Source organism: Tupaia chinensis, unplaced genomic scaffold, assembly GCF_000334495.1.
Source record: "Tupaia chinensis unplaced genomic scaffold, TupChi_1.0 Scaffold148822_2, whole genome shotgun sequence".
Taxonomy (NCBI): Eukaryota; Metazoa; Chordata; class Mammalia; order Scandentia; family Tupaiidae; genus Tupaia; species Tupaia belangeri.
In genome coordinates, this window is record NW_006208670.1 from 2506688 (window position 1) to 2526400 (window position 19713).

Here is a 19713-nt window from a genome sequence, read left to right on the forward strand (position 1 = left end):
CCCACCCACCCACACACACAGAGTTCTATGCCTTTTTTCTTTATTCAACAGTGTATCAATTTCTCTTGGGCTATTTTTAGCAGACACAGATCTACTGCATCCTTTAAATTGTTGCATACTATTCCACGGTCGAGTTATGGAATACCTGGACTGGCCTCCTAGCACAGTGGTGAAGTGTTGTGCTCAGAAAGTCAGATCCAGCTTAGCTGCTCAGGGTTCGAATCCTGACTCTGGCAGCTTGAAAAACATGTTGGGCAGGTACGTGTGCACGCCCAAATCCCGGATGAGCAAATGGAGGAAAGGGCATTGTGGCATGGCCACGCCCCCATTGGGGAAGCCTCTGTCCGCTCTCTCTCTCGTCTTTCTCTCCCTCATGTGCATGCATATTCCCTCTGGCAACAGAAAATTAAATTTAGAAAAATAAAAATAATTATGTAATATCTGTCCTTATCAGCTCCTCCCCGTCTGACCATTCTGTCCCAACAGGGGGATTTTTAGATTATTGACCTATCTTTTTACTGCTCTGCTCTTCAGTTTACTCCTTTTCGAGCTCAAATAAGTATTATTTCATCAGCCTCACTCTCTTTTTATTTCTTTCTTTTTATTTTTTGCTATAGGGCATGAGCACTCACCAGAGAGAGACAGAGAGAGAGAGAGGGAAAGTGAGAAATCACCCCTTAGGAGGGATGGCCATACCGCAATCCATTCTCTCCTGTCTCCTCCCAGGATTTTGGGCATGCACATACATGTGCCTGGCATGATTTTCAAGCCACAGAGTCTGGGACTTGAACTGTGCAGCTGGCCATGTGAGTTCCAGTACCTTAATTTCCACACAATATGCTGGCCCAATCTCTCTCTCTTTTTAACCCCTATCTGCAAAGCCACAGCTCTGAATGACCCGGTAGCTAAGTAGACAAGCCCTATTAAGAAAACTTGCCCTGGGAACCAGCAGTTAGCGTAATGGCTATGTCGCTGGACTCCCACGTAGTTGACTGCGGTTTGCGTCCCGGACCCGGTGGCTTAAAACTCACACCGGGCACATGTGTGTGTGTGCCCAAGATCCCGAGAGGAGAATGGAGGAGAAGGGATTGTGGGGCGACCATCCCCTCTGGGGGTTGATTTCTCGCTTTCTGTCTCTCTGTCTCTCTCTGTCTGTATGGCAAGCGCACGTGCCCTATAGCAAAAACCTCTCAAAAAAAAAGAAAAGAAAAGAAAACTTGCCCTAAGGCAGCTGAGTCCTACCTCACACTTGGGATGGACAATCATTGCAGGGAAACCGAAGGCTAAGCTAACCTTCCACTACCCGGAAATCCTGCTAATTTCTCTGGTTAAACCATCCTCCCACTGTCCACTGTAATGATTCAGTCCAATTCCATTTGCCACAAAAGTTTAGATTTCTTCCAATTTCCTCAAACTTTGCTCTTCTGAGATTAATGATGCCTCCAATTTTAGAAAGAATTGAAGCTTCAACTTCATATACTAATTTATAAAACTCCTCCAGTGTCTGGCTCTTCTCTTCTTCTTCCTCCTTCCTACACGAAAGTTATTTGTTTGATTGTTATTTAATTTGGGAGTTTTGAGCATATTTGTATGTAATCGTAGAAAAGGATTTTCCTGTATGTATATGCTTTTCTTAGTTTTGATATCTGGGTTACTCTGTTTGACATGTAAGAGTGAATTGAGACACTTTTCTCTCCCCTTTTTCTAGGAGCTTATAGAATGCAAAAGAAACCATCCTTTCCTTGAAGTTTGGTAGCAGCATCTGGGTACAGGTCTTTGGGTGGTGGCAAAGGGGATGGTGAGGGTGTGTGTGTATGCAGATCTTTGATCACCCTTCACTCTCTCCTGAAAATATTGTCTATGCCATTTTCCTTTGACTTCCTGAGTTCATTTTGGCAATCATAATCCTCATAAAAAGCATCTACTTCATTTAGATCAGAGATTCTCCCTCTCTCTTCTATTTTTGGAACCCTCGACAGTTGATGAGGTCAGTGACCCTGGCTTGGAATACATTTTTAAAAATCTCCTTCTTGCGGGGACAGCCACATAACTTTCAGTGCCTTCCTAGGAAAAAACGTGTGTGTTTTCTGAATGTGTTTATGGTTTTCTCACAATATTATCCTCAATATGCTCAGTAATTTCACGGACTAAAAATGCACAAAACCTGCTTGTGTAATGCACTCCGTGGGTTCGCCTTTACCTCATCACACAGTGTCCAAAAAGGAAATTGAAAGGCGAGCCGAATAAAGAAAAAACTTTTACTACCCAAAGAACTTGCGATGCGCGTGGCCTGTATCACCGCACAATCTGGGAATAAGAAGAAGTTACTTTAAATAATACTCAGCAGTGATCTCGATCATATGATTCGTTTGAACTTGCAAGGCGAGCGCTCCGGGCTTGTCGGTCATCTGGAGTACAGAATACCAGGCTGCCTTCCGGAGAGTTTCAAATTCTCATCTGACTGCCCCATTTTGCAAAACTTCACCAAGTAGGAAATATCTCGCCACCTTTCAAGCACTGATGAATTGAGGTAGATAAGGATATTAGAGAGCAAACCAGGCGTCAGGGTCACCAATGTGAGAACTCAGATAAGTAGGCGCATTGCCTGACGGGTGGTCAGCCATTCTCAGGGGCGTCTGGGAGGGACTGCCAGATGACATGCAATCTACGGCTGATCTGCCATCAAGTGTCAAAAACGATAGCATCATATGTCTGTGTCAACAGAACAGCGATATAAACATTTCTGCGATTGAAAGTCACAGGTAGTGCTAATGCCACTACGCTTGTCACCTGGATTAAGAGCTGAAGGTCACGCAACATTTCAATTAGAGGGTCCTGGAAATAGACATGTAACTGAGTTTACCATCCAAGATGGTGGATCCATTGTAACCTGGAGTCTAGGCTTCTGAAATCTAGATGTCTAGATTTACCAATGTACTGGTAAATGAATAATTACATTCTTTTAAGTAATTTTTATTTTTAATTATCTTATTTAACTTTATTTATTTATTTACTTATTTTAATTTGACCAGAGAGGGACAGAGTGAAAGAGAGAGAGAACCAAAGAGGGCCTTGTGTGAGTCCAGCGCCCTTAACCACCGCGCCACCTGCTGGCCCCATGTAATCCTTTTTTTATTTTTGCCAGAGAGAAAGTGAGAAATTGTCCCCGGAGGGATGGCCACACTGCATCCCCTCTCCTCTATTCTCTTGGGATTTGGGATACACATGTGCCCAGTGTGATTTTTTCTGTTTCTCTTTTTCTTCCTTCCTTCCTTCCTTTCTTCCTTTCTCTCTTTTTTTTTTTAAGAGAGATTTTTGCTACAGTGCACATGCACTTGCTGGAGAGACAGAAAGAGAGAAATCACCCCACCCCAGCGAGATGGCCATGTTGCAATTCCTTCCCCTCCATTCTCTTCTTGCACACATGCACACAAGCCTGGTTTGAGTTTTAAGCTGCCAGGTCCAGGACTTGAACTGTGGTTGACTACATAGGAGTCCAGCAATGTAACCATTACACCATCTGCTGGCCCTGTCCAGTGTGATTTGTCAAACCACCAGGTCCAGGACTTGAGCCATGGTTGGCCATCTGTGAGTCCAGCACCTCAACCACTATGGCATCTCGTGGCCCTTCCTTTAGGTATTTTAGTTTTTCTGAATTATTATTATTATTATTATTATTAATTTGACCAAAAAGAGAGAGGGGGAAAGTGAGAAAGCAAGCCTTCAGGTCCAGGACTCAAACTATGGTCTGCCATGTGGGTGTCCAGTGCCTTAACCACCATGCCACCTGCTGGCCCCTAAAGTTCTGAATACTTACCAGGTTGTCAACATTATTGCTTGATAGTTAATGGTCCTTTCAAACTAAATATGGCTTTCTTTATTTTCCAGTTCAGGGGAATTTTCTTCAATTATGCTTTAATCATTTCTACGCCTGTATCTTCCTCAAGCCCTCTCTATGAAATTCCTATTAAATAGACATTGGACCTTCTGATTCTGTCATTTATTTTTCCTGTTGCCTCACACTTCCCTCATCTCCACCCTTTGCAGTGCTTTTTGAGAAAATTAATTTGCTTAACTTCCTGGTCAATAATTTGCTCACCATTGCATCCATGTTTAAAAAGAACTGAGTTGTCTTTGTTTTTGTTTTTGTTTTAATGGAAATTGTAAACATTTATGAGAGTTTTTCTCTTTAATGTCTTTTGGGACCATCGAGTCATAGATTCCTTAGCTCTGTTGGATTCTAATGCCAATGGTTCTTACCTTTCTCAAATTCCTTACAAGCTCATTTGCTGTTTTCACTTTCACTTTGTCTCCAGTGCTACTAAAGACATATTTTTATAATCATTATTTTAAATTTTAATTTGCCCAAAGAGAGACAGAGAAAGAGAGGAGAGGGAGAAAGGGAGGAAGCAAGTTGCAGTCGGCCTTGTGGGAGTCCAGCTCCCTAACCATCATGCACCTGCCAGGCCCACAAATTCTTATACATACCAACTAACTTGCTATTGTGCATCTTTGCTCACCCCTCAACCTGGACTCCCATCGAAACCATAAAGCTTCTTGGTTTCTAGACTGATATAAAGTAATGTAGGAATTTTTGATTTGATGTTTTATTTTTTCAGTTCAATAAATAGTTTCCCCCGTGAAATACGTGCATAGTTTTCTATTCATGTGTGTTCGCCTTTCTACCTGTACAATATTTGTTTGCTGAGGATGTCAATGCCTCTGCAATGGTAGCTTTTTGTCAGACGGCAGATTCAATCTTATTGTACTGAATAAAGTGCACTGATTTGCACTCTTCCATCTGATATTAATTTTGGCGTTTTATTAGAATAAACCCTATACATTAGATAGGTTTGTCACTTTTAGCCATTTCAAGATGTCTGTTTTTATTGCTTTCTTATTATTGTTTCACTGTGCTAAATATTAAACTACCTCGTCTTTGTTTAGCCATTATTTTAAGGAGTTATGAGCTTCATGTGCCAACTTTTTAATTTAATTGATTAAAAGCAAAACTCATTTTCTTAATCACAGTTTGCTTCGTGCTGCATAACTCAACTTGCAGTGGGAGAAAAGGATAAAAGACAAATAAGCAATCTACATTTTTTAAACAGTTTTGAAGAGTAAAAAAATAAATAAAAAAATAAAACAAACAAACAACAAGCAAACATAAAATTGTACCCAAATAAGAAATGCTAACTAAGTGGCAGAGATGTGTCTTAAATTAATAAATAAATCAAGAAAACGAACTATGTTATGCCTTTTCTTAAAAAACCAAGCACTTGGAGCTGGCAGGTGGCATGGTGATTAAGTGCGCTGGATTCCTCCACGGCCGACTGCGGTTCGAGTCCTAGACCTGGCGGCTTGCTTTCTCTTTTTCCCTCTCTCTCACTCTGTCCCTCTCTGGTCAAATTAAAATAAATAACTAACTGAGGTTAAATAAAAATCATTCTTAAAAAAAAGAAAATCAAACACTTATGTTCTTTTTGGTTAAGAGAATGTGTATACTGATTTCAAATAATAGCACTGGTTGTGCCTGTTGGTAAGACCAAAGGAGATAGAGAGTAGCATGCTGGCTCAGCTTGGGGCTTACCGCTGGATGGAGCAAAGTGCCTCCGAGCCATGAGTGTGCACGTGTGTTAGCAGTGCAGTGGGGACGGCGCACCAACGACCCTGGGAGTTCGCAGCCTCGGCTATAACACGCTCCTTCCTTCCCTTAGATGTTGGGCATGTGTGCTGCTTGGCTCTGTGATAGCTTATGCTTGCTTTCCTTCATGCAGTTACATTTATCGTTAACTAATGGCCTGGGTTTGTTTGTTTGTTTGTTTAAACATGCAAGTAATGGACAAGCACCAATGCTATGTTTTCTTAGGATTACTGTACAGTAAATAATTTTTAATGTTTAAAATCCACTTACTCTTCAACCCCTACTATTTGTTCAGCCCCAGAAAAATATAGAAATAAATAGGAGGGGGATTGGGCCTCATGGAAGTCCCAGGTCATTGGCAGATAATGGACCACAGACATCGGTGTCCCAGTGCACTGACTCAGGACGGTGGCAGCTGCAAGGAGACCCTGGAGGAAGAAACATCTAATCCCGGGAGGTAAGGAAGTGGGGAAGAGGGAACGGGCCCTGAAGGACAGGGAGTCTGGGCTGAGTCTCCAGGGAGAGCAGAATTTCCTTAGGTAAAGATACAGGGGCCAGTTGGCAGTGGGACAATGACACATTCCTACAATACTCCACAGTGCTGATGTCATAGGGGAAGGTCCTGGGCTGGCCTCCTGAGGTCTCCCCATGAGGTACGTGTACTTCTCTGTCATTTTTGAAAGGTAGAAGCCTAAATGCTGTCACTTTGGCTGAAATCGAACTCTTCATAGAAAGTAATTTTCCTAAATAAACTCCATTAGAAAGAAACACATATTTTCCTTGAATTAATACATTTATATAATTGATTTTATACATTTTTTAATTGCAATTTTTTAAAAAATTATTTCTATTGATCATTATTGTTATTTTCTAACTTGCTATAATCATCAGAGAGAAACAGAGGGAGAGGAGGAAAGTAAGAAGGCAAGCCGCCAGGTCTGGTACTCAAACCGCGGTTGGCCATGTGAGGGGTCCAGTGCCCTAACCACCACACCGCCTGCTGGCCCTGTGAGTTGCCATGTATAATGAGAGAATACTGTGTCTTTGTCTGGAGCCACCTTTCAGGGCCTGCTAGCAAATTTGAGACCCACATGTCTTCATGTCTTGGCAGACTACAACCACACCAGGAACATTCATTCAGGATGTTGACTCATTCACACACATACACACACACACGCACACACACACACACACACACACACACACACAATGTACCTAAATGTATTTTCCCTGGGAAAATGCTAATAATATAGTAATGTTTTCTTTTCCTCAGCAAAGTGACATGTTGGACACTAGGTGGTATTTTATGTTTCTTTTTAATTTATTGCCATTTGGCATAGGCAGAATGGAGTAGAACTCATTCTGCTGTGTCCAGAAAACTGTTTCCCAAGGTGTGATCCAGGATTTTGATCTAGGTCAGACTCGCCTAGAACATATTGAACCAGGACAGATTTCCTGGATTTTTTTGGAGCTTATTAACTCGGGACTTCTGGGCATGGCTCTGATGGTATAGTTTTGGCAAGTCTTTGGGGATTTCTGTTGCACCCTGGAGTTTGAGAATCATGGTGTCAACCTTGCATGTGTTTTGAAACAGGATTAACCATTTAGGGCCCAAAGTAAGTGAAAACCAGTAGCAGTGTTTGACTTCATCCATTGGGCTTGAAAATGATCTATAGGTAAGACATTTGTGGGACACAGAAATGGCTTACTCCCTTGGATGATGGCGTGTATAATACCCTCAACTGGACTGGTCTGAGGTGTATTTCACATTGGGTAAATACTCTTTACAGGCTAAATGATGTATAGCGATTGATTGTATAAATAATAATAATAAGTAAAATCATCTATAGTTCAGAATCATAGTCTAGTAGCCTCATGTTTATTATCCCAACAATGACTATAACCACTAGGGAATGTAATCATGAACATCATAACGTTTTTGTACCCATCCTGCTTTTAGAAGTCCGAAGCTCAGTTTTATCAAGCATGGGGCTCATGGCATTTATTTCTCCCTGACATATTTCAATTTGTCTTACAGAAAATTTTTTCTTCTTTACTGATTTGTACCTCTCTGGGTTACATTTGCCTATAGATTTTTCTTTTGGTATTTTGGTATTTACGACAGGCATTGAAACCTGTGTATTATTTCTGAGACCCGTTTCTCTTCAAATGCCACAAACATTTTCCTGTCTGACCAAAATGTCTAGTGTTATTTTTTCCTCCTTCTAATTTAAAAAGTGTTCCTGATAACTGTTCTCCAATACAGGTTTTGCCCATGAGATCGTTTTCTCTTTAGACAGTGTCACAAGTCTTCTTTCTATTTTATAAAAATACCCCCGAGTTCTCCTGGATTCATAATTGGAGCCTCTGAAGGCAGAAATGATTTTAACGTTTTCTCTCGCCCTCTGCTTCTTCATACTGTATGAAGGGTGAGTGGACTGTGTGTACATGTGTACATGATAGTGTAAGGATATATTGCACCATTATTGATACCAGGAAATAAACAAAATAAAGCGTAGTCACATAGAATGCCAGAGCACAATTTCATCTCCAGCATTTCTTTTTCTTTCTTGCTTGTTTTCTTTTTCTTTCTTTCTTTCTTTCTTTCTTTCTTTTTAGAGAGATTTTTGCTATAGGGTCTGTAAGCTTGTCAGAGATACAGAGAGAGACAGACAGCAACAAATCACCCCCCCCAGGGGGTATGGCCATGCCGCAATTCCTTCTCTCCCATTTTCCTTTTGGGATTTTGGCATGCATGCACATGCACCTGCTGTGAGTGTTAAACTACTGGGTCCAGGACTTGAACCATGGTTGACTACATGGGATCCCAGTGAGGTAACCATTATGCCAACTGCTGGTCCCAGCATTTCTTCTTTCTGAACTGTTGTGTTCAGAATTTTAAAAAATTCTTTTATTAAACTTTATTTATTACTATTATTTTTCAGTTTTGATTAGACAGAGAGAGAGAGAGAGAGAGAGAGAGAGAGAGAAAGTGAGAGAGCAAGCCACTAGGTCCAGGACTTGAACTGCGGGTGGCCATGTGGGAATCCAGCACCTTTATCCACCATGCCACCTGCTGGTCCCTGTGTTCAGAATTTAATTAGGAAGCAAAATTACTGAGTATCATGTAGTAATACATATCATTCAGTAAAATGTGAAGCTTCGTGAGGCTGATATGCATGGGAAGGTTTCAGGTTCACGTCCCAGAGATCTCCCTGCGTATGGCAGGCATGTCTGAGCTGGGCCTGACTGTGGATTGCCGTGTGAAGGCTGTTGACATGCTCTCTGCCCGCCTCTTTTTCATCCTCTGTCTCTCTCACTCATGAAAAAATAAAAGAGGAATTGTACAACATAATCATAATAGGAAGACCTTGCACAAATGTGGGAGAAGTTGGTGAGAAATCCAGAAGGAAGCATTGAAGGATCAGATAAAAACCACTCTCCAACCCTTCAGACAGACTAGTATGAGAGAACCAGTAGCTTCCAGGAAACTCTGGACCCTAAGCCTGTCCAAACGCTGACGTGGAGCTGTGAAGAAGAACTGGAAGAGAAGTCTGTGGGAAGCTGTTGCCTCCTGCAGGGGTTGTTGGCCAGAAGCACCAGCAGTTGGGAAGAAGAGCTGGACAGGGGTGTCGGGAGAGACCAAGACCACGCCAAAGCTTTTGCACCTCCCCATGAGTCTCTTGCTGCGTCTGCCCATTCATGTTTCCAGAGTATAAAGGCCCCAGCTTCACCTCCACCTTTCAGAAACCTCACGCAAAGTTCTCTTTTGACCAATTTTAATTTCCTTTAAACTAAAGGAAATTCTAGGAAAAGTCTTTCAGCATAACCAACTTGACAAGTCATCAATAGAAACGACTCCACTCATGCTCTGTTTAGTGTATATTTTTCTACACTTTCTAGGTCATTATGTTGTACTTATTTTTGTAAGGATAGTCAAGATCTTGTTTAACCTGCTTTCAACAGACAGAAAACTATAGCCTCCCCTTTCCTCCCCTGAGTACTTTGTACATTGCTGATATTCTATAAATGTGCATGTTTTCCTGATTGAATTGAAGGAGGACATTAGGAACCATGCCTTCATGACTCTAACCGGAAGTCATTACCCTCTCTGAACCTGATCCACGTTTCATGTAGGTGTCTCTTGATAGTAGCGTATTTCAGGGGTCAAACCAAACACAACTGTTCGTTAGTCTTCGCTGTGTAACAAATTACCCCGAATGGAGAAGCTTGGAACAACAGTTTCTAATTCCTCCTGATTCTATAGGTTGCCTAGGTAGTTCCGCGGTTGGTCTCACTCAGGTTTACCCCATCGGCGGCATCGCCTGGAGGACCAGCTGACCTGCGAAGCCTACCTTATTTTGTTTTCAAGTTCTTACCTTCCCGGAGGCTAGCCTGGCTTTCTTACTCGGTCGTTTCTGTTAGAAGTTGCTAGTCCTTTTAAGGCTTAGCTTCATGCTATGGTTTGGATGCTCCCCCCCAACAAAAAAATTGTGTTTAGGTTGTGAACTATGTTGTGATGTCGACTGGCCCAATGTCCTCTTTATGCTTTTGGACCCCCTGGCCATCAGAACTGTAAGTAAACTCTATCTCTATTTCTTTAATAGCTACCCAGTCTCAGGATTTTGGCTTTGTTTTTAAGCAATGCTGTAGCCAACAGAGATTCTTCAGGTGCCACACACTGTCACCTCTGCACTTTCTTTTTGGCAAAGTTACTCACAAAACAAGGCAAGGTTTGAGAGGAAGGACATATATTCTTACCTCTCATGAAAGTAGATGCCACATGTCACGGCCATGTTGTTCCAGGTACAATACCAGTGTAAAGGCGAACTTATCTTTCAACTAGATATCCTTAGTAAGAAACTCATGCCATCCTCCAACACGCGTGCACACACACACACACACACACACACTCCAGTTATTCCTTATATCGGTGGTTCTCAACTTAGGGTGGTTTTGTCCCTATTTCCCTAGAGAATATTGAGCAATGACTAGAGATAAATGTTTTTTAAATTGTCCCCTTTACAATAGTATATGAGAGAGAGAGAGAGAGAGAGTCCCCCAAGGGCCTAGTTATACCACAATCCTTTCTCCAGTCTCCATCCCCTCAGGGTCCTGGACCTGCGTGGGCCCCGTGTCTGACCACCAGGGCTGGGATTTGGATTCCAGCTGGCCATTTGGGAGCCAGCCTCCTTGGCATAGCGCTCTCACGGTGCTACCGGGTCAACCCTGGAGACTCTTGATTCTCAGAAGTGGCATTGGGACGTGTTACTAGCATGTTGGCAGAGCTCAGGACTGGTGTTCAACATCCTAGAATTTATAGGACAACACCCGATCACAAAAAAATGATTTAGTCTAAAATGTCAATGATGCTGAGGTCGAATTACCTGCCTTCCATGGGATATAAGAAGTTGCCTGAGTACAACTCCGGTCAAGACTAATAGCTAAAGGTATTCTTTTAACACTGTCTGAAATGATTTAAAATTTTGAAGGGATCATAAATTTCCTTTTGAATGGAAAGGGACTTTAGGTATGGAAGCCGTCTTTCTATCATCCATTATTTATGAGCAAACCATTTTAGATAGACTATGAACCACTCAGACCCTTCTTTAAGATTCAGACTGAAAACAACATTTAGACTTTTGAGACCCTGACTGTTAGTTTTAATTTTCACCTTTCACTCTGGCTTCTAACTCATACCTAAGGTATGTGTGCATATGCACACACACCACAAACACACACACACTGTTTTAGCTATTTTTGTCAAAATTCTCTTAAGGACTTTGCCACATTGTTTTAAAGGCTGAGAACTATGTATTAATTGGTGAAAGGCATTGTCTCATTAAATCAGGAATAACAATTTATGCAGAACTCTGAGCTTCTTCCAACTGTATCTTTAGATAAAAGGTGATACAAGTTACAAAACTCGCCATGGAGTCTCCAGTGTCCTGCTTTGTCCTCAGGAAAGGATGAAAATTTCAAGGTGCCCCTCCAGAAAAGAAACAGAGCACAATTTATAACAAAATGGGGTAAATTGGTGATAATACGAAACAAGTTATAGTTGTATACAATAATAAATGAGATGTCCTGAGGGCAGAGAAAAATAAAAATGCTAAGAGGAAACACCATGGACACTTCTCTTATTTCTCAAGCAAGAATTGAAAGAAGAGAAATGCACAGGAACCAGCTCCACACTGTAGCCCTGTTCTGTACTCCACTTTCAGTTCTTGAGTTACTCTTAGCTTGGATGGCCACCAAGTTTGCTTATTCACCTTTCTCACCTAAACACACCCCATCTGTTCCCTCCTGAAGGTGTGTGATCACAGGTGCCTTACCTTATCAAGATGGATGTACTGCTATCCCCTCTCAACTGGTAATTCTGCTTATTGCACCTGCTCCACACAGTGCTTACTGAGGATGACAGAGGGGCACGGAATTTGACTTCCTAAGTAGAAGTTGACTCATCAGCTCAGGCCTGAGGACTCTTGCATAATTTTGAGAGTGAAAGAAAGAGAGAGAAAAGAGAGAGAGAAAATTTGTGAAAATCAAGAATCCATTGAGATCAACCAAACAGCTCCCCTCGTCAATGGATAAGATCAAATTCACAGCTGTCACTAAGATCGCTTAGTTGTATCCAAAACAGATTAATTTTTCTTTTCAGCTAAAGGGTTGATGTCGGGAAAACCATGTTCTTCTGGAGAGAAATTGCTGAAATCTGTTTGCTTAACAAAGCAATTATTGATAACTTGGAATTGCTTATTGTTGCCCAAATCATCAACTTGATAGCAAAAGCAGCCTCGTGTGTCAATAGCGATACGTATTTCTGTTTCAGGGAAGACTGACAAATACCTTCTCCTCTTAAAGGTATATCAGAAAACAACAGCCCTTAAACTATGAGACGTCCTGCCTGCCTAGACTGGAGGAGTCCGACCAAAGTACTGAACACATCCTTTGGGTTTTCTGCTTCAGGAGTCTTGACCTTTGACCTCCCCTCGATAACTCACTTCAAAATAATAGCGTTGGATAATGGAAACACATGTTTTTATCTTGCGGCGTCACAGAAACAGCATCTTCCCCTCGGAGAACTTAACACATCGCTGTCTTACGAGGACCAGATAAACGAACTCACCCTGAAGTGCTCTCGGAATGCAAACGCTTTCTCTGCACCTGCAGGAGGAAGATGTTGGCACCCTACGCAGGCCCTCACCAGTCTTGAAGGAGTTGTTTTGTGTGCTATTTTTTGTCAAGGCTCTCACACTTAAAAATAAACAGCAGCAGCTTCTGGTGACATTAGCCCATCTCCTGGGTTCTCAAAACGGTACAATGGTGGTTTTGAAGTATTAGCCCACCCAGTTCCCAAGGAAGAGCTACACTCACGTAAAGGGCTCACAAGGATAGTTGTGCCACTCGTACCACCATCAAGGCCTTGCTTTCCATAGATGGCCGCAACAAGAATAGCGCAAGAGTAGGATCCTTCCCCACACCATGGTAATAGTACTGCCTGAAATTCAGTGAGGGTGTTAGACTGTTTCAATGCATTACGAGAGAGAGCCAGTGTAATAAAGGTCAAAAACTTGGCCTTCAAGATCAAGGCAACATATATTTTAGCGAGCTACCAGATCAATTTATTTATCTATAAAACATAGATAAATAAACTTAGTACCTTAGTTGTAACACTATTACAAAGATCTGATGCAGGCATGACCCTATAGTCTCACTCTCTTCTGCATTGAATTGTGTCTTCTGGCATTGAAAAAAAAAGAAAAAAACATATTTAGGGACCAGCAGGTGGTGTTGTGGTTAAAGGTTCTGGACTCCCACATGGCCAACTGTGGTTCAACTCCTGAAACTGGTGGCTTGCTTTCTCACTTTCCCTCTCTCTCATACTCTGTCTCTCTCTGGTCAAATTTAAATATATAAATAAATAAAGTTAAATAAAATAATTCATATATGTGTGTGTATATATATATGTATACATATATATGTATAATTCATATATATATGTGTGTATATATGTGTATACATATATATATGATTGGGTATATGTAAATAGCATGTTCCAGCTATAACTGGTCCCTCTTTTGTTACTACCAGAATAAAGCACATGTTCTTTTCAACTCTTTCATATATAGTCACTATAGATTTATTGGTAAAGTAAAGAATATTTTTAGGGGCTGGCAGTTGGCGTGGTGGTTAAGGGTGTTGGACTTCCATATGGCCTACTATGGTTCGAGTCCCGGACCTGGCGGCTTGTTTTCTCACTTTCCTTCCCTTTCTCTCACTCTCGCTCTTACTCTCACTCTGTACCTCTCTGGTCAAATTGAAATAAATAAAGTTAAATAAAATAATTCTTTTTAAAAAAATCATTAAAAAAAGAATATTTAAAATAAAATCTGTATCGACACTGAGGCTCCTGGAAAGTTTGCCCCACATTCCAGCAAGGAGCACAAAAGGACCAGGTAGGCATTTGAACCCTCTATGACCAAGTCAACCATATTCCCATTAAAAGCTCCCTGAAGACCATGGGTGCTAGTTGACACCTGGTAAATAGTATCTTCAATTTTTGTAAATGCTGACTAAAAACATCTTCTAAGTGATCGATTTGAAGCCAGAGTCTAAAGTTTGGATAGTGCTGATGGAGCGCCAAATAGTGCTGGAACAGATTGAATATGCCTCGATTTTTACGCTCCATGCCATCAGAAACACCTTCTTTACAATCTTTTTCTGAGGTGCTAATTCACTAAACAAACGCACGCATTACCCCAGGCACCAAATCCTTCAGGATGCTCCCAAGTTGCTCATATTCTTTGGGATGGTTTGGGGGCCACAGAAAGCCCAACAACTGTTTGCACGCCTGCTGCCTGGGGTGCCAAAGTATTATGCATGAAGAAAACCTTGGGGGGAAAATGTAAGATGCTAAAGTAAGCATCTTAAAGAATGGATGAGAGAGAACTTAAAAGCTTTAAACACCCAAGTGAAATTCAAATCCTAAGTGGATAGGTAGTCGCACAAAGGATCTGAATCACGGTGTAAAACAAAATGCAAAGATAACGTGCTGAAGTCTAACCTTCTGGTGCAGCACACCCGTTCGCTGCTTCGGAAATGATACTATTCTGATACGCTGCTCTTATGGAAGTCCCAAGTGCCAAAATTAGAACTTAGACATATATAAACTAGGGGGAGTTCTTTATATAACAAGCTCTCTTGAGCATTAAAAAAAAAATGACAGATCTATAAAATGATACACATATATCTTTTATAGCAATGCATCAAACGTGTTGAGAAATCGAAGTCATCGTTTCCTTGAGGAAGGGCAGTGCGAGTGAGTGGAGGTGTCCCAAACATGTATTCTCAGAGTCTGTATGCCATAAATTGGATAGGACAGAGAGTGTGATAACTGTGATGAAGTTGGCTTTACCTTCATATCATGCTTGAATTCTGAACCATCAGCTTTTTGTTTCCTTCCAATCATGGCTGAAAGTATTTTCATTCGTGCATTATTTTGTTTTAGCTCTTCATTGAGAAAATTTGAGAAAGAAGTGCAACTTAAGAGTGGGCCAAGACGGTAAGTATGTCCATGTAACCTGTGGCGGAGAATTCTGCCATTTTTCTATTTCTATTTTCTCCTTTCCTGTTGTTTATTCCTATGGCTTCAGGTCTGTGGTGGTGTGTGCTGGTGTGTAACTGTCTTCGATGAGTGTCTTTAATTGGAGAAGGATGTTTCTGAGGTGTCGTCTCGGGGACAGGGGTGTCACAGTTTTAAAGGAGTTCTGTTCATTATCTGGGCATGTCTTACTGGAGTAGAGATAAAGAGGATTTTCTCAATTTTAACACTAAAAAGATGGCTATGTAAACAGTTGGGTCCAAATGTTAAAAGTGGAATAAGAAATCCTCATTGAGCATGATGCGTGAGGAGAGCCGTACTTTTGTAGTTTGCTATTGTTTAATGACTCTTTAATCTATTTCCACTCTGATGTTGTGTTCAGCTTATTTATGTGTCTTTACACTCACTCTGAAATCTAAAATGTCATTTCAAACCTTTCCAGGCCTATTCATTTCTTTAGGTTGGTGTCAACTCTTTTATATTTTCCAATTTTATCAAGGTATAATGGAAAGAATTACTTTTTATAGTTCTTAGCAACAGCTAGAATATTTGTTCATCTTGGTTCTTGTGGAAGAACAGATTTTTTTTTAAACTCATTGCCAGAGGGTATGTATTTGCTGGCATGACACAGAGATGGAAGGTGAGAGAACACCCTCTGTGGGGAATGGTCACGCTGCAATCCCTTCTCATTCTTTTCTCCTTCTTTTCAGGATTTTGGGCACACACTCAAGTGTGTTTGCTGGGTCTAGGACTTAAACTATGCAGTCAGCCATGAGGGCTCTAGCACCCTAAATCACCGTTCTACGGACTGGCCAGTCCTCAGTTTCTGCTTCCTCAATACTTTGAAGCACTTACAGACTTCTCTTGGTAACTTCCAAGTCATCTCCTGCCTGAAACCAAATGTTTCCAAAATGTGTTTTCTAGGAAATGAAAAGCCCTTGTAAAAAGATAGTAATTACTACCTGCCATCTATAGGGAGGGCTGGTAAGAGTAAGGGAATACTGATTGGCCCCATCTATGTGGGTCAAATTGCTTTGTGAGTGATTCTCACCTGGTTGTCTAATGTAAGATGGTCAATGCTGACGTCTCGTGGACAGAGCAGAAGCAATAGCCTGAGATGAGGAAACCTTTTTTATTTACATAAAGCAGAATTTATTGAGGGCAATGTCTAGAGCTGAGGTGTGGAATCTGGACGTTAAAAGTGTGACAGTGTGGACTGAAGTCCAGGTGGTCAGACCGAAATCCAATGAGCATCTAGTTATGGAAATTCTGAGGGTGGATTAAATTCATTTGTAGAACCTGTGGGTGGGACTGAACTACGCGATGCACACTGACCTAACCTGCCTACCACAGTTTAGAATAACATGGAAAGTAATGCCTTTGATTTGTCCTAAAACTATGTCTTTTGAATTTCAGAAGGCACTGAAGTGGGGGGAGGGAAGGAGGGGAGTAAGTTTAGAACATCCCGTATTTCTTATGTGAGGGTTTAAATTATAAATGAATGAGTGTATGAATTAGATCTATTTATAAGCTGACTGGCTCTATCCCCTTTGCTTTAGAAAGTAGCTTTACGTGTTAGTTTCATGACAGAAAATCAAACCTTTAAGGTTTTCCTGACAGAACTATAACTTAAGGTTTTCTTTTCTCTGAATCCCACACATACTCATCCCTACCCCCCAGGTGTGTGCCTGTGCACACATGCATGCACACACATGCACACACACATGCACACGCACGTGCACACACCCACTTTACAGTTAGTATAAGCTACTTCTCTGGAATGTCATATTTATGGTCCTCTAAATCCTTCAACTTTTCTCTTTCCTTTGAAATTCCTTTTTTCTTTTTATTCTCAGAAGCTATATGAACCCCGACCAGGGTGGACCCGTTGCTTACTGTTCTAGTCACGAAAGAGAATTCTCCTGTTTACTGTTCTAGTCATGAAATAGAATTTACTCAGTGTGATTGTTTTGTCTTTTTTGAGAACCTCACAAAGCAAAAGTCATGAGAATACTACTGTTGGTCAGAATTTTCACATTTCAAAGTTCTGACATCTTCATATCCAATCAAGGAAGAAAAGAAAACCTTTTGCATGGGAGCTGAGTGATTTATACAAATTCGTTTGAAATTTGGAACACACATAGATTATTTGAATATATTTGAGGCTTTCTTCCTAAGAAGAACTGAGTCTTAAGGTCATGATCTGAAGCAAAGTGCACATTGTATTTCAAGTAGCTATGAAGGAGGTCCAGAGAAGCCTCCAGTTACATAGCATTCCTTACAGAGTTCGCATACTCCTGAGCGATGGTTCATGAATCATGAGTAAGCTTCACAGAGATCATCCACAAATGCCTCTGTGAATAAATGTCTCTTCTTCAGGGAGGTCGTACTCCCTAGGAGTGAAAATTATGGAGTGCTGGAATTCCAAAGTGATGTCACTGGAATCTGAAGAGGCCGTTGCAAATGGAATCATTTTCCATTTGCATTTCATTTCTGACAAGAAACCTGAGTTTTCTGGCAAACAGGATGCACATCAGAGTACACAAGGGGCATGTCTTGGTGACTTCTGCCTCAGAGCACATGCCCGGCTTCCTGTTTTGGTTTGATCGCTTCCCCTGGGCTTTCGTAGATACAAAATTACCCACACAGAGATGGGTTGCCCATGCAGAAGAGTAAGTATCTTATTTTTGGAAAGTTTTGGTTCACATTATTTTTTGCCAAATTAGTCTGCTAAGCTTATTTCCTCTGTATGAAAGGGTCTTTGAAAAGTTCATGAAAAAATATATAATTAGGAAAAGACTAGGCATGGATTTAAAACATGTTCTGCACCAGAGTGAACTTGGGCTCTTTTAATTCTATTTTTTACTTCAACTTGTTGAGGTGACTTTATATTTCACACTAGCATTTTTAAAAATAATTATTTACTTAATTTTATTGGGTACTATTATCATTGTTATTGTCTTAATAAACCAGAGAGAGAGAGAGAGAGAGAGAGAGAGAGAGAGAGAGAGAGAAAGCAAGATGCTAGGTCTGGGAGGACTCAAATCACTGTCACCATGCGGGAGTCCAGCACCTTAGCCACCACACCACCTGCTGGCCCCTACCCTAGCATTTTAAGTGTAATTTCATCTGTCTGTGAAAAATATCCTATGCCCCCTTTTAGGCTTATTTTTCTTGTTTTCTTTTTCATCTCTAGGCACTGTCCCATAATTACTGCCTCATTGGTTTCTAGTACTAAGAGTCTGCTAAAATATCTTACAATATAAATTGTTAATTCGTTTGGTCAACCATTTAAAGATATCTGTGACCCTCTCATATCTCCCCATGTATTAATATATATGCCCTGAAGGTACAAAGATACCTTCGATGTTCTTCTACTTTCAAGTCACGTGCAGTTTATTATGGGAGTCATACTTACATAAATTGTAGCACAAAATTAAAAAAAGTGATGGCTTTTGAGCAAGGAGAATCTAAAGTGATAATTTTTTCATGTGGTATTTTTGTGAGACATTTTCTCATGTGGTATTTGGCCATTGTGTTTATACCTTTGTGAAGTGCCTGTTCAAGTGTTTTGTCCATATTTTGTCCGTATTGTCCACATTTTTGTAAACTATGTTTTAGGAGTTGTATGTAAATATAGTAGTTTCCCCTTATTTAGAAGGGATATATTCCAAAATCCCTAGTGAGTATCTGAAACCAGAGACAGAACCGAACTGTATATGCTACATTTTTTCCTATGTATTCAAACCCATGATAAAGTTTAATTTATAAATTAGGCACAGTAGGAGATTAATAACAATAATAATAGAATAAAATAATTTTAATAATATACTATATCATAAAAGCTGTATGATTATGAACTCTTTCTCTCCCTCTTTCTCAAAATACTTGATGACCAAGAAGACCAGCACGTGATTAATGGGGGGGTAGTGTATACTAGATGGATAAGCTGCTCAGACAGATGATCAGAAGTCGGAGGGCTGCATCAGACCAGGGTGATGTGTGATTTCATCACACTGCTCAGAATGGTGCACAATTTAAAACTTATTATTGCTGGAATTTTCCATTTAACATTTTACAAAAAGGATATCTCATAGAATCAAATTGGACATAAGTAAGGAACTGCTGTTCTCTAGGTACAAATTCTTTGTATGTATAATTTATTTTCATACGTGGCTTATTTACTCATTTTCTTAAGGTTTTAATTTCTACAAAGTAGTGTTTTTTTTTTCTTTTATAAGTAGCGTTTTCCAAGATTTTTCAAAGGAGTTTTAGTCTATTTTTTTTGAATATTTATTTATTTATTTAATTCCATTTGTTGATTTTAAAAAAATTGAACAGAGAGAGCAAAAGGGAAAGTGAGGATGCAAGCTGCCAGGTCCGGGACTCGAACCGAGCACACACACACACACACACACACACACACACACAGAAAGTGAGAAAGCAAGTCGCCAGATCCAGCACT